Source organism: Acanthopagrus latus, chromosome 8, assembly GCF_904848185.1.
Source record: "Acanthopagrus latus isolate v.2019 chromosome 8, fAcaLat1.1, whole genome shotgun sequence".
NCBI lineage: Eukaryota > Metazoa > Chordata > Actinopteri > Spariformes > Sparidae > Acanthopagrus > Acanthopagrus latus.
The window spans coordinates 25,927,795-25,943,977 of record NC_051046.1 but is presented as its reverse complement, the minus strand read 5'-3'; the positions used below and the strand labels follow the sequence as shown (position 1 = coordinate 25,943,977).

The following is a 16,183-nucleotide window of genomic DNA, read 5'->3' as shown; positions in this document are numbered from 1 at the left end:
ACAAAATAGTAGGAAATGTGTAAAGAATGAAAGCATTCCATAGTGTTTCTCATGGGTCCCGATGAGATATGAGATTTCTTGGATCTGAATAATTCAAACTTTAATGGCACTCTGAAGTGAATAGAATTAGAATATTAGTAACATGGTTAGTTTAAGTGTTCACAGTTTAGGCCCGTTTTGTTTGCATACCAGAGTGTTATTCTTGCCTCGAAAGACAAAGTTTTGAGACCACGAGAGTCTCAACTGGAAGCAAGGTCACACAACACACATTTTGTACATTATTACTGTACACAGGCTCTGCGACTAAACTGTTGCAGTGTATCCAGAACACTGCAATGCACCTCGTTTATCTACCTAAATTCTCCCATGTGAGCCCCCTCCTCCATTAACTCCACTGGCTCCCTGTTGCTGCCTGCATCTGATTCAAGACTATTATGCTGGCCTTCAAGGCCGTCAACAGAACTGAACCGGTCTACCTCCAAACGCTGGTCAGACCACACGCCCCAGTGCGAGCACTTCACTCTTCTACGTCAGCTGGCCGGCTGATACCGCCATCACTGAGAACAAACAAAGCTCGCTCACTCTTTTCTGTTCTGGCACCTCAGTGGTGGAATGAACTCCCGACCAATGTCAGGACAGCGAATCGCTCTTCTGCAAAAGACTCAAGACTCATTTGCTCAGACTTCACCCGGATCCTGCATTGCACGTGGAATCAAAAGCTTCTGCCGTATCAATGTTGGTAATTTGTTTCTAAACTAAACACAATGTGCCCAACACTGTTACAGCAGTTCATTACAATCAGTGATAAACACCTGGAGCCTACATTACCCACAATGCAACTTAGCTACTGAGTGACATCACTGACGGCAATTTATCATATTACTAGATACTTTAACCTAGGTACTATTAGTATGGGTGTATTATTATTATTATTATTATTATTATTATTATTATTATTATTATTATTATTATTATTATTATTATTATGGTAAAGCTAAGGTAATCAACTGCTGTCTGTCACCATTGTCTCATTGTCACCATACAGACATGAGAGTTAATTAAGTTTATTCAAACTTTTAATGAAAACTGACAGTTTTTAGTTTGTTACATGTTTTTATTCATCTCTCTCATTATTTTTCCATTCAAATAAAACAAATGGTTGTAATGGCACTAATAAACTTGTGTCTAGTAGCATTTCTGTTAGTATTCATTTACTTAAGTTTATGAAATCTGTAACAAGCCATTAAAGCTAATAATCATTGTGGAGCCACTTTATCACGAAAACCCATTCACAGGTAAAAACATCTGAACCAAAGTCTATATACTCACTGTATCAACATCTGCAGCTGCACATTTCATGGCTCATTAGAGTGTGAGCGGGTCACTCATCAGCGCTCACAGGTTCCTCGGTTTCTGAAAAGCCGTTTTGCAGTTATAATTGTTAGTCATCAATTAATAAAGGATTCTTCGACTGCAATAATCCATCCGAGTCAGAGTTTAATTTGCATCTTAATGGTTCATCTGCTTTGTTAAGGGCCCATTTGGTGCCAGTTACAGTAAATCTGAGAGAAATGTGGGCTATCACATGCACACAAACAAAAAGCACGCATCCAGCATCTCCTGTTCGTGACGCCATTCACTCTCCACTTGTTTCCCAGAGATGTTTCATCCCACTCCAAAAGGAGACGCTTCTGCCTAATCCAAAGAAAAAAACATCCCTTTCATTGTTGCAGGAAAAGAGCAGTAATGATCTTCTTTCTAATTCCAGCCAACGTCTTTTGAGTTTTAAATTAACCTGCTGTATACCCAAAGAGGCTCTCAAAAGCTTATAAACTGTAAGTCTTCCATGGGAGATAAAAGTCTCAAGACCTCTTCACTGTCCTTTGAGTGTTCATCATGTTCCATGTGGAGAAGTTCAATACTTGACAGACAAAATATTCAGGAGGAAGGAATATTTTCACTGGCACGTTTTGAAACAAGCTCTAGCAAAAGTTTAGACATAAAGACTTCTCCTTGGCACGCTCAGCCCTCAGTTCATTTCTAATTTGAGTCACTCCTCTCACACCTCAACTGTCGGCTTACCTTCCTGCTGTTGTCTTTTGTTGTAACCGCCCAGGCTTCGCCGATTCATCAGCCATCATCTGTCTCAGAGGAGTCATCGGCCATCATCACCACCGGTGCCGGGGCTCCATGAAGGGGATTCCTCTAGCTGCTGCTCAGATATCTCCCTGTAGAGTCTAACTGCCAAATACTATCTGACAAGACTCATAATCACTTATCATCTGCTGTAAGAAAGATTTCCTTCACTTCCTTCACTATGCTCTCCTGATTGAAATACTTTTATTCTCACAGTAAGTTAGATCAGTCTCAAATAGGCAAGCTAGTTTGATACAAAGACTACAAACAGGGAAACAGCTAGTCCACCTACTGCCACCAGTAAGCCACTGCGCCCGGACAAAACATAGTCAGGTATATAAGCTCTTGTAAAACCAGTCATTGTTGTTATACTTGTTTTTTTGCTCGGATTACCTTTGGACACTATTTCTCAGAAGGAGCTGTTCATGCCACAGACATTGGGACATTGTTTTTTTAACAAAGTAGAAAATTGGACTTGTAACAGAAACAGTTCATCCACTGGGGGCCGTCAGCATCCGTGTTCCCCTGGTGGTATTGTAAAGCTCAGGGGACCTCCAACAACATAAATGATCCTGTGGGAAAGCCTATATTTGTTATCCAGTGTCTGTTTCTCCCTAGCTGGTATACAATCCATTTTTAGAAGGCTCATAATTACTTGAGTATTGTAGAACGTGTCGTGTTAAAGGGAAGAGTCACTATAGATCTCTGTCTCACTTGTCTTTTTTTCTTCTTGTGTATGTATACCTCCTCCGAGTCTGGCTCGCTGCCGTCTATTAACATAATTCCCTCACATTCCTGTGATCCCAGGGCTAATGCAGCACTGTGTGTGCATACTAAACTGTGCTAGTCCGACTTTTACAGGGAACGCAAAGGGCAGCATCAAGGAAGAATGACCTCTGAGCTCAGCATCCATCCAGGAAGGTGAAGGGGGGTTACATGTAAATGCATAATCAGTATGCCTATAGTGTGTGAGCAGGTGGTTGATAACCGTCCAACTACTGAAGCCAGTGTTCTATATACTCACCCAACACAAACATATGTTTTCAGAAGTTACTTTTAGCTAACATGAGTTGCAACTTTTCAGTCACTCAATACTGAAACCTTACATCAGTACGTTTGAGTTTCCTAAACCATTCTTAAAGCTAAAAAAGTTTTTTAAATGTACCTCCCCATCAGTGTTCCTTGTGGTGTTACTGTAGACGCCAACCGCATGGCTGCCTCTAACAGCCTGGCTACTGTCCAAAGCTAAAAAAAACAACCGTTAGAATCCCAATTTGATCTAGAAACCAAGATCTCAGAGCTATGTAAAATAAAAACTGTTTTAATCCGTGTTTGTGACTTTATGAACCAGTAGAAAGAATGAATGAAGAATTTAGATTAGTCTCAAGTCCAGGTAGTAAGATGAAACATATCTCAGCGGAGAATTAGATTAAGTGAATGTCTGTCCCTTCCCTTCCCTCACCCTCTTCACCTTCTCTGCCCCCTCCATCAGCAGGTTTTCTTTTTCTTCTGCAGTGTAGAGTTTCCACAGTTAATCAAGTTGTTTCGACCGTTACCTGGGGATAGCGACTGGAGAAGAGACCGCCTTTTCCTGTTTTGGTCCCACAATGTCAGACGCACTTTGTGCCGCAATTTGACCTAGCAAGAGAGAGAGAAATCCACCCTGGAGGATAACCAATCTATACACGGATGGTGTCATTTTTCTTCATCCATTGTACTGTGCAATCAGTATTTATTTCAGATGGACAAGTCAAAACAGAATACTTGTGTAATGTACATTAAACAAAGTAAACACAGAAATGAGTCCCCTGCACTGGCTGCTATAAATGAGAGTAAGGGCCTGATGTAATTTATTGCACAGCAAATTTGAAGTTTTTGAAGCTGCCTGCACTCTGTTATCAGACTTTAGCTGCATTGTACTGATTCATTTTATTAGTTATAAAAAATCTTCCGCAACGTGATGATGTCTCGTCAATCTCCACATCCACATGTGCCGTCAGCATGCAATGTAATTCAGTCACAGCCACACCCAAACAAACACCAGTGCGCAGGCAGTGGTATATCTGATATGGTGACAGATACGTGGTGCACATTTGGCTCTCATGCTCTCTGCACATCCAGCTGTGACGGCTGCCACATGTGGCCCAGTAATTCAAGCAGCCTCTTCACACTGATGGTTTATAGGACCAAAGCCGCATGTGCACGCACACAGCCATACTGTGGCTTTGTTGCATGCTGAGTGAGAAGTGAATGAAAGTGAAATGAATCGCTGAATTTCAAAGTGAAATGAATCACTGCCTGGTCATTGTACTGGAGGAGCTCACAGGTGCTCAGTCGCAACAGGAACTCCAATCACCTGTGCACGTGTACAGCGGTCAGGACTTCAGTTATGTACAAGTCTCTGACTGCCTGCTGTAGTCATCTCTGTCATTTCATCTCCATCAGGTGGAAGAACAAGGTGCAGTCTAGGAGGACAACATTTTCGTTGATTTGGAAACAGCCAAATACAGATGTGTGATGAAAGTAGAGTTTACTAGCAGCAGTTCAGCATCTCATCATGTAGGCATTTTGTCATATCAGGGAAAGGAGGAGTGTTAATAAGTGAAGTGATGGCTGAATTTCACTTAGTTGCCACAGTATCATGTCACCTGTGCTGTTCCCACTATAGTCCAAATGCAGGTTGTGAAAACGTGTTGCTTACAGGTGCGAAAATGTCACTGTATGTGTTGACCCTCTCCTCACTGGCCTTACAGTAAACTGCACATCAAGCAAAGCTGGATCATTTATGAAGACCATTCTTTGCAAGGTGCAGTCGATAATCACTATCATTTTATATTATATATCATCATATCAGCAGCCAGACTATCCATTTTCTTGGCTGGCCAGTAACATTTTGTAATTAGTTTTTTTAATGGCTGTTTCAGTGAAATGTAAAACATTTCAGCCGCATTCACAGTGGACTGTGTAGTACCAGTCCATGGCCGCATGCTACCAGGCATAAGTGAGTCAAGCAGACATGCTAGCATGTGTGAGGCTGAACTTCACACTGCTTTGAGCTCAATGGAAATGTCAGCGTGCTAACATCATCACAGTGACAATGCTAACAGACTGATGGTTAGCCAAACCAGTCGCCAGAATGCATGTGGCAATGTGAGTTTCTATATACCATGGACATGTTTGAGCTTTGGTAAATTTATAGTTAACAAACTTTAGTTACTACTTATTTCAATTAAATGTTTCATAAACCATTTATTATGCAATCGTTTATTGTAAAGTTGCAACTGACGTTTATGATACTTTGTAAATGTTAATAAATACTGTGCAGTTCATCTCTATATACTCATTATTTGGATGGCCATTATAGGGTGACAATGGATGTTTACAAAAGCTATCTAAGTTTATAAAGCTTTTATTAATGATATTTGTTATAAAGTGTTACCAGCAGGCTAACTTATTTGACCATTATTAGCTCATCATAGATATATCGGTAAAAAAAATTGTAAATGAGGTGAAACTCTCGTTATCTGTGGTAGGTTTGCATCACTGGCAGGAGCAGCCCTTGTATTGAGGTAATGGATAAATAGGCGGATGGCCAGATGGAGGACTGTGCTGCTGCAGTGTAACAACACCTCACTTTGTCATGCTCTGTTTTAACCCTGTCACATGTTGTGTTCCTCCATTGTGCTGTGAAGGTAAGAGGACACTTGTGTGGTCCCCATGGATAAAGTGAGATATTGAAGCATCGGCAGTAAGATGATACAGCAAAGAAGAAAGTAGAACACAAGCTCAGAATAGAAAGTAAACATGTGAGGTTATGTAAACTGATGCAGCTGATTCAACACTCTTGTGAGCACCCACTCAAAATTATGACATTTTAAAGACAGATAATATTACTGCCCACACTATTAATAAGTTCATATTAGTCACATGAAGTGAGCTGTTTATATCTAAAGGCTGACACATCAAAAAATGGAATCAACAAATTAAAAAAAGGATTCTGATGAAGATCCGGTAAACTGATATGCCATGGTACAACAGATTTAATATCAGCCATGGCATTTCTGATCTACTTGTGAATTTCTTTAATTTCAATTTCTTAGTAGATGTTATCATTTGATTCAAAAATGCATGTTTCAGCAACATTTATTTAGTCACAGTGGGGTGCTGGGGCTATTTCTTATACCAGCCCATGGCTGCAGTTTACCTTCAATAAAAGAGTCAAGCAGCCATGCTAGCAGCTGTGTGAGGCTCTGCAGCAGTGCTGTGAGCTGAATGGAAACATCAGCAAGCTAACATGGCATAACAGAGAATAAGCCAACCCGATCATTAGAATACTCTTTTGGCAGGGTACATTTCTGCAAATGTTAAAACTTTAAATTTCTTTATGTATGCTTTGGTTAGGTTGCAGAAACAACAATCATTTGATTAGGTTTAGGAGAAGATCATGTTTTGGCTTAAAATACCTCAATTGGTTGCCACAAAAATGACTGAATATGTCCTGAGGTCTCGGTCAAAACACTCGGTTTGTTGCCACAGACACAGCTGGAAATTGCTTTGGGTTCCCCTCACAAACAACCAGTGATGTCACACTGACAAATGCTGAAACACAGTCTCGAACTATGAAACAGATTGTAAAAATGTCAATATGGTACATGCTCTATGATATACACATGGTTTGCAGAAACGTTAATCGCCAGCAATTATTTCTGGCAACTGGGCTGGTTTTGCAGGTTAAGCATGCTAATATTTGCTAGCTTTGAGCCCCGAATTCAATGGTTGATAGAACGTGTCGCTAAAGTAACACATGTCAAACTGCTGGTAGTGTTAGTGGAAAAGTTGAGGCTCATCAAAGTCATGAGTCTCATCCTCTGCAGACCATGACTCTCTGCGCTAACTGTCTTGGTAATTCATGAGATTGCTGCTGAGATGTTTATGGCTTGACCAAAGTGGTGTTCCGACTGACCAAACCTAGATCCTCTAACAACGCGATACAGTGCATGTGTGTGACAAAAACAGGGTTAAAGGCTGCGTGACGGTCCGGTGCTTTACCATCCATCACCAGACTACCACAGAGTGATTCCTTGTTAGCTCTGTAAAAACAGCAAAGCCTGTTTCTTTTTTTCTCAAGTTCTGTTGGGCAGTTTTCACTTCAGCACCCTCAAACAGAGTCAGGACGTGACACGTTGTAATCTAGGGCAGCTTTCAAGCAATTACTAACAAGGTTATAGGATCCAGATTACATAATATATAAAACAGAACCCCAACCCCCCCGAGAAGACTTTGCAGCACATACATGTAAATATGCAGCTCCTTGAACCTCTTGTGCTTCCCACAGAGGATTTCATGGAGTCTCTGTTTTATTCAGGGGTTCCTGCCCAGCATGCTCGCTGTCATCAGTCAGCTGGTCCCTGTGGGTTCGGCTTTATCTAGTTAGGTTTGCCAGCTCTGGTGGACAGCTGAGAGTGGCTAGAGCAGCGCTGATTTACCAGCAGATGTGAAATATTCATGATCTCATTTCAAGTCAATCTATTCTCTAAGCTTTTTATGGCACGCTCTAAAAATTCACATGCATGCCTGTGTGTCAGCTGCTCAAATATCCACGATAAATGATCAAGTGATTACATTGGTCACTTATTCTTTACGTGGCTGTTTTCCCATGCATCAGCTAATATGTTCCTTAACAGTGCCTTTGTGTGATACATGTTATTTCAGTACATCTGATCATGCATTTTTTTTCCACCCTGAGCTCACAAACAAGTCAGTAATTCACTGCTCAGTGACAGGAAGACGAGAATACATCTCCACACAGGAACCATTAGCAGGCCTTAACCATTACAGTGTGTGTGTGTGTGTGTGTGTGTGTGTGTGTGTGTGTGTGTGTGTGTGTGTGCAAGCGAGCCCGTGTGCATCATAGTTGCCGTTCACTGGAGTCCCACTGGTGATGGTGTGGTTGCAGACTAAGTGATCTTGTTTGCTGCTCTTTCAAATAAATGCTCTGTACTGGTGGGATGGTCTCAGTTGTACCCTCCCAACCCCCTTCCTTTTTCCTTATTCTTTCTTAGGTCAAACACACACACACACACACACACACACACACACACACACACACACACACACACACACACACACACGGTCTTTAATAAGATGGTGAAAATGGGTTGTGAACACTTCTCTGTCGGGTTATGAGGGAGAGATGTGGTCACTCAGTCATTTATTCATTCATTAATTCATTCCCTCCTTCACAGTGTCATAGAAAACCACTTACCTTGTTGGGTTTTACTGGTGCTCTGGGTTAACTTTAACTTTGATTTACTCAACCGAGCTGAGCATGAACACACTCTGACTTACTGTACTCAGCATTAGCCTAAGAGAGTACACACACACACACGCACACACACACACACACACACACACACACACACACACACACACACACACACACACACTATTGTGTTTCCAGCCCTTTTGGGAAAATGACATAAACGTAATTACCAGAGACTAATCCTAATCATAACCATGTCCCCATAAAGAAGGCATGTCCCCATAATGTGAGTGTCTAACAGATTAATGTCCCCACAATGTGAGTAATATACACACAAATACACACTTACATAGACACACACCCAAACACACACCAGAGAAAAGAAAATTAATGGAAAAAACAATAATTAGAGTCTAAGAAGTCCAAGATTTGAATAAAAGAGTCTCTTAAGTAATCAAAGCCTGATAGCGTTGAAGTTTGCTACTTCCTTTAAATGACTGAATGAATTAAATAAGTCCCTCGCTGGTTGAATGCGGTATCCTTAGTGATCTGTTAAAATGGGAACGGGGCGATAAACATAGCGAAGCCACACTGTGTGGGCGTGTATTCAAATTGAGCTGTAGCTGAACACCTACGCGTCTGCATAAGCAGAAATAACAACAAGCCCAAGTGCAACTGATGGCATTTATGATGAGGGCGTCCAAGTACTTCTCTGCAGCCCCCCTCTCTCAATCAAACTGATTAATGCAATAGAGTCTGAAATTAATGTATAGTTAGCGAGAAATACAGTCAGTCTTGGGTGTTCAGATATCTTAAAGAGTAAAGGTCCATGGTGTTTACAGGGCAGAGGTCTACTGAGCAACAAGACCAGACAGCTGATTTGTTTGTGAGTTTATTTAACTTCTACTTAACAACAGAGGTCTGCTGAGATTGACATCTGTCCAGGCTAACACTGGAAACACAATTAAGTTTCATGAGGCAACAAAGAATCAACTTGCACTGAAAGCAGAACAGTAAACAAAGCAGAACAAGATGGTAGATACCTGTCTTCTCCCTTATATGATCCTTCAATTGACCAAAATGGCAGTTCATTGTTGGTGACTGGACTGATTTATTACTGCAGTTTTTTACCAGTGTGGACAGATAAATGGAAGTGGATGTTGAATCTGGTTGACAAGAAAAAAAATTCACAACTTTCCATTATTCATGAGAAAGATGTTTTCCGTGATCATTTATTTCCCCTTTTAATCTGCGTCACAAATATTAAAGGTGAGGAGAGCAGACGGGTCTGTTCCCTTCCAGCACTAGACACATTTAATTGTCAGTTATCATTTCCATTCAGTCATAAGTGAAAAATCCAGTGTGTTAACTAGAAATACCCAAATTAACTTTAATATACACTACCACTCAAAAGTTTGGACACACCTTCTCATTTAATGGTTTTTCTTTATTTTCAAGACTACAGTATAGATTCTCACTAAAGGCATCAAAACTATGAATGAACACATATGGAATTACGTAGTAAACAAAAAAGTGTGAAATATCTCAAAACATGTTTTATATTTTAGATTCTTCAAAATAGCCACCCTTTGCTTTGATTACTGCTTTGCACACTCTCGGCATTGCCTCGATGAGCTTCATGAGGTCATCACCTGAAATGGTTTTCCAACAGTCTTGAAGGAGTTCCCAGAGATGCTGAGCACTTGTCAACCCTTTTGGCTTCACTCTGCGGTCCATCTCACCCCAAACCATCTCGATTGGATTTAGGTCAGGTGACTGTGGACCCTAACCCTAACCCTAACCCTGTGGAAACTGGATGGGATGGCATGTCGCTGCAGGATGCTGTGGTAGCCATGCTGGTTCAGTGTGCCTTCAATTTTGAATAAATTCCCAACAGTGTCACCAGCAAAGCAGCCCCACACCATCACACCTCCTCCTCCATGCTTCACAGTAGGAACCATGCATGTAGAGACCATCCGTTCACCTTTACTGCATCGCACAAAGACACGGCGGGTTTAACCAAAGATCTCAAATTTGGACTCATCGGACCAAAGGACAGATTTCCACTGGTCTAGTGTCCATTCCTTGCGTTTCTTGGCCCAAGCAAATCTCTTCTGCTTGTTGCTTTTCCTTAGCAGTGGTTTTTAGCAGCTATTTGACCATAAAGGTCTGATTCACACAGACTTCTCTGAACAGTTGATGTAGAGATGTGTCTGCCACTAGAACTCTGTGTGGCATTCATCTGGGCTCTAATCTGAGGCGCTGTTAACTTGCGATTTCTTAAGCTGGTGACTCGGATGAACTCATTCTCAGCAGCAGAGGTGACTCTTGGTCTTTCTCTCCTGAGGCGGTCCTCATGTGAGCCAGTTTCGTTGTAGCGCTTGATGGTATTTGCGACTGCACTTGGGGACACATTCAAAGTTTCTTGTTTCTCTTTACTTAGCTAAAGAAAAACCATTAAATGAAACGGCGCATCCAAACTTTTGACTGGTAGTGTAGTTTCAGCCTGTGAATATGTGATGTACAATTTGACGTTAAGTCGATTTATTTTGTGTTCAAGGTTGATTGACACTGTATGGCTGATTTAAATGTTCATCAGAGTGACGGCCTGTGGAAAAAAACTGTTATCATGTCTGCTTGTGTTGGCATACAATACTCTACTCTATGCCCACAGGTTGTAACAGGTTTTCCAGTGATGTTTCCATTTCCATTTTAAGGTATTTACCAGACTTTTTTGTCCAAAGTGACGTATAGTAATTCATACATACATACACTGATGGTGGTGGCTGCCATGAAAGGTGCCGACCAGCACATAAGGAGCAGTTTGGGGTTCAGTATCTTGCCCAAGGACACTTCGACCTGCAGGCCAGGAGAATCAAACCAGCAACCTTCCAATAACAACACGCTGATTCTACCCCCTGTGCCACAGCTGCCCCCTGCCAATTTCTATTCTCTGGATGCGTCCTGGATGGAGGGCAGGCTAGTCGATTCAAAGCAGACAGTGATGAATGTGAACAAAACAGACCAATGATTGCAGCGTAGAACTAGATCAGCTGCTCCTCAGGCAGGTCGAACATCCTGAGCTCGTACAGGAGCAAATATACGTTTCTGAACATCTCATAGAAAGACAACCCAAATAGAAGGATATCAAAATGTCCAGAAATCAGGAATAACTGATACCATATTCATACTAGTCAAATCTATTCTGTGACCCCATGTGCCGTGCATAGACCTTTCTGCATTATAACCATTTGCGCTTAAATTTTTCATCAATCTGTGTTGTACTATGTATCCCTGTGTGTTTTGATAAAATATTTCAAGCATATGTGCAGATTGCCTCTGGTATTCTATGGGATGATGCTTTCTGCATTTATTATTATTATTATTTTTTAACTTAAATTGACAGTTCCATCCAAAAATGTTTCCGTTTCTTGTGGAGCTATTTATCAGTCTATTTTGTCTTGGTGTGAATTGCTCAGTTTCTGAGTTTCTTGGTGTGAATTGTTCAGCTTGATGAACCATTTTGTTGTAGGTAACTAGATGTAGTAACTGTTGTCTTTCTACTAATCGATACTGTATCACTGCACAGTCCAGAACTTGCATCCACTGATGGATCAGAGGTACATACTCATGACAGCATGGGAAGTAAGTATTAATGGCATACCCAGCTGACATGTAATGTTAGTTATCTTAGCTAGTTAGCTAGCCTCTCATCCATGACCATTGACTGCCAAAAATTGTGGACGTGTCCAATGGCTTTGTCTCCATCTGACTCAGGTTAATCAATAACATTCAAAGAACTTGGGCATGGATAGAGCAGAGGGAAGCCGGAGTCCAATTACTGAAACACGTCCTATTGGCTGACAGCTACCGAGCTAGCTAAGGCTAAGAAGGTGGTTGTGTTCACAAGTTTGATTGCAAGATCATTTGCGTTTGATCTAGTTTACCACATGAGTTTTACTGCGGGTTTATTCACTGCAAACAGCCAGTATACCTTACTGTTCATTAGCTGCAAGATAGCTAGCAACAACAGCTATAGAGGGGAGTATGTGTCTGTGTGTTTGTATACACCTCAGTCTCCGACTAAACTCAGCACTCACCAGAGACTCTGACTATCTGGTAATATCTTTTCTTTTTCCATCACCATTCTGTATATTCATAAAGAAACATCCATTCAGCATTCCAAAAAATAGAACAACACTCAAGTTAGATCACAGTGGATTTCGACACATTTGTGACTGGCTGCTTTTGATGCTGAGAAGTGAGAGTGAAGACAAATCTACTTTTTAACCCCCAAAGCTAAAAAACTAACTCTGTGCTCTTCGTAACTCCAAATGTTTATTCATCCAGATAGTCAGAGCTTGTCAGCTGCAGCACCTGTCTGCCAGTTAACACGGTCGTTGGTCACCTTTAGCTTTAATATATATTTTAAACAAGTGAGTTATATAAAAGTCACCACTAAAGTTACACCCTCGTTTTCTTCTGTGTTTTCTGTGGTTGCCATGGTCACATGGTGAACCTGGGAAGCAACATTCACAGCAGAGGGTAAAAAGCCATGCAAGTTCTGAATCTCCTCTCTGAATCATGACGTGGCTTCTACCAAACATGGCCGCGGCTTAAGTTACAGCACAGAAAAACATCTGTAAGTAAAGTTAAAAGAATAAGATACGAGTCAAGTATCAGATAAACCAAATTTAAGATAACATTACAGTATAGCCCGTGTCAAACCCTCCTCACACATTTTTGAGGTTAGGATGTTTTCAGGATGCTCATCTTGCCTGGAGTTCCCACAGCAGCCATCACAAGAACTGTAAAAATTATCCACAGGGCAATGTATCACTCTCCAAAAGTGCTTTGCAGCAGCTTTCTAATTGCCTTTGAGAGCTCAAGATGGATAGATTAGGTGGACAAATTGGCATTATATGCAGCCTGAAGGTGCCTCGCTGTTGGATCATTACTCGTGCCTGTTGATAAGTTGAATTACATCCAAGATGCACTTTGTCTCCGCTAATGCCCCTTAATTTTTAAACAGGGCCCATATTCCACAGTGTTCCATGTGATCTGTGGCTGGGAAGTTTGAATCTAAATGACTGATAATGTTGTCACGACAGGCGTATGTTGTGTCAGAATTCTGTCTCATTGGTTTTATCTATAGCAGTCTCATCACGGAAGAACTGTTCAGTTCCCCTGGTGCCTTTGTACACTGTGAAATTGAAGTGTCATCTCATTGTATTTGTATCACAGGAAACCTCAGACAGAATATCATCCCAAACATCACTCAGACTCGAAATCGCTGCTGCTGCAGAGAGTGCCTTGTTCCTGTTCTCACTGCATTGTCAGACTTTCAACCACAAGACAACACAGGAAGTCTTGTTGAATGGGCTTAATTTAGTTTTTTGGAACATTTTCTTTTCCAATTTCGCTGCGCTGATTCGGCAAGGGTATTCCTCAGAGGCAAAATGACACACAGTGAGGAGGTTATTACAGGTCAAACAGCTAAGTGCCTCCTCAGCTCGTCTCTTCTAGGCAGCGAAGACAAAGGCATTATTTTTTTTTTTACTTTGAACGCGACCCATTTGTCGCTGACTGTGAACGTAATTCACACCCACAAATATTGTTCAAACATATAGGCACCCAATATCACATGTACAAGGCTGTGCATGTTTCCACATGTCTGTACTGTGAATAAAACATTTTCCTGTACAATCTGCTGCTGCACACTGTGGTCGTGTAGGAGCTTCTCTGCATGCGGTCTAATTAAATTTGGTAAATAAGATGAAGCGCTCACTAGTGTTCCAGTGTGACTTTCTTTGTTGTTCTGTAGATATCTTAGCAACAGAACACCTTGTTCTGTATGAGGAATACTGCATATGTGTCACCATTGAAATGAAATGAACAGAAAGTGTCAGAGGTGTTTAGAAAACTGAGAGTCTGCATTGCCTTAAAAACTCTCATGGACATCAACTTTACATTAATGTGATCTCCAGTTTCTTAGATTATATATATTTTTAAAGTACACTGACACACATGAGAATGATTTTGTTCTGAGTTTGTTTTCCTAAACTCTGTTGTCATACCTATTATTGCAAAATGTAAGAGTCTTTATAACATTCAAAAACTAAAATGATCAACAGGATTTGGAGAAATAAAACCTTTAATGTTATGTCAAAGACATGTATCGATATGTATCGTGTTGTAGAGATATCTTCTGAAGCTAGCATGCTAAACCAGCTAGCCTGAAAACCTCTTTGTCCCAGCGACCGGCTCCTGTGCTAGCAGTGTATATACCAACACCTCCCTGGTAGTCTGGCCAGCTCCATGGAAAAGTGAAAGCTCTCTGTACTGGACTTTGGATCAGCACCTTGGAGAGCACCATGGTGCTCAGTCTTGTCCTTGTCTGCGCTGTCCTGTGCTAACATAATGCATAAAGTTGATTTGCAGGCCAGCCAGGGTCAGTTGGTTGATAAGTGCATATCTGCACCCAACCCCCTGCACACACACAACTTGAGATAAACTATGAGATACACTATATTGCCAAAAGTATTTGCTCACCTACCTTGACAACCCCACACCATAACCTCCCTCCACCAAACTTTACACTTGGCACAATGTACAAGTGGCATCCTATCACGATGGAAATCACAGAGAGCGACCCACTCTTTCACAAATGTTTGAAGAAACAGTCTACATCCCTAGGTGCTTGCTTTTATACATCCGTGGCCATGGAAGTGACTGGAAAACCTCATTGATGGGTGTTGAAATACTTTTGGCAATATAGTGTATATTGAACTGCATGAGACAAATGGTGGTCAAACCAGATACTGACTGGTTTTCTGATCCGCCATGTTTGGTCAATAGTTCAGTGCCGAGTAATTATCTTTCATCAAGATCAAACTGCAGAGTAGCCTTTTAGTCCAAAACACCCTTGTCACTAATCATGCTGTTTAATCAGCATCTTCATATGCCACACCTGACAGGTGGAGGATTAGCTTGGTAAAGGAGAAGTGCTCACTAACATGGATTTTGAGCAAAAAAAAAACATTTTCTTTAAGTGTTATTATCATAAAGTCCTTCAGGATAAAATGTTTCAAAAATTATCAAAAATGTAGTGCTTCACAATTGCAAGATAGTCATGGTCATTTAATTTTGCCATTAATTGAATTTGCAAATCTAATTTGACTTCAACGCTGATTCCACAAAAATCGGGACCCAGGGGGTAAGGGCTTAAAGGCAAGATAAAAAAAAATAAAAAATACAACATTGAACGTCCATGACCGCAATCCCTGAGGTGGCACTGCTTTAAAAAACAATATGATTATATAAAGGATATTACTACAATGGCTCAGAACACACCGAAAAAACATTATTAGTGAATGCATTTTGTTGACACATCCACAAATGCAGAAAGTGAAAGTCAGAAGTGCTGCTGGGACAGATGTCCTGACACAGTTGGTCTAATACTTTTGAAATCATTGCTGGTTCTTCAGCTTCCTCTCACTGAGTGTTATTAAAAGTGGATGTAACACATGTTACAACTTGTCCCAACTTTGAAACATGTTACAGTCTCAGAATGAGTGTATATTTACAAAAAACACAATGCATTTGACAGTTTTTACTGTATTTAGCTGAATAAAGGTCACATTTTCTACAGTGTCCCAACTTTGTTGGAATCTGTGCTGTATTTGGTTGGTGGATGTTTTTTCTGCGCTGCACTACACTGAGCTTTATTTCTGCACTTTCTGCCGATGCTTGTGTGACTTTTGTGTCTCAGGTGCCTTTGCAGGT

At 41.0% G+C, this 16,183-nt stretch overlaps 2 long non-coding RNA genes across 2 annotated transcripts; both read right to left on the bottom strand.

Moving 5' to 3' along the window:
* Nucleotides 1-1,194: 1,194 nt before the first annotated feature.
* Nucleotides 1,195-3,452, bottom strand: LOC119023734. Its single transcript, XR_005076326.1, has 3 exons — nucleotides 3,302-3,452; nucleotides 2,083-2,255; nucleotides 1,195-1,413 (listed from the first exon to the last, which is right to left on the bottom strand). It is a non-coding gene; the product is annotated as an uncharacterized LOC119023734 (long non-coding RNA).
* Nucleotides 3,453-12,245: 8,793 nt separating this feature from the next.
* On the bottom strand, nucleotides 12,246-13,693 carry LOC119023733. The gene is made up of 2 exons (XR_005076325.1): nucleotides 13,138-13,693; nucleotides 12,246-13,038 (listed from the first exon to the last, which is right to left on the bottom strand). It is a non-coding gene; the product is annotated as an uncharacterized LOC119023733 (long non-coding RNA).
* Between the last annotated feature and the right edge of the window lie 2,490 nt (nucleotides 13,694-16,183).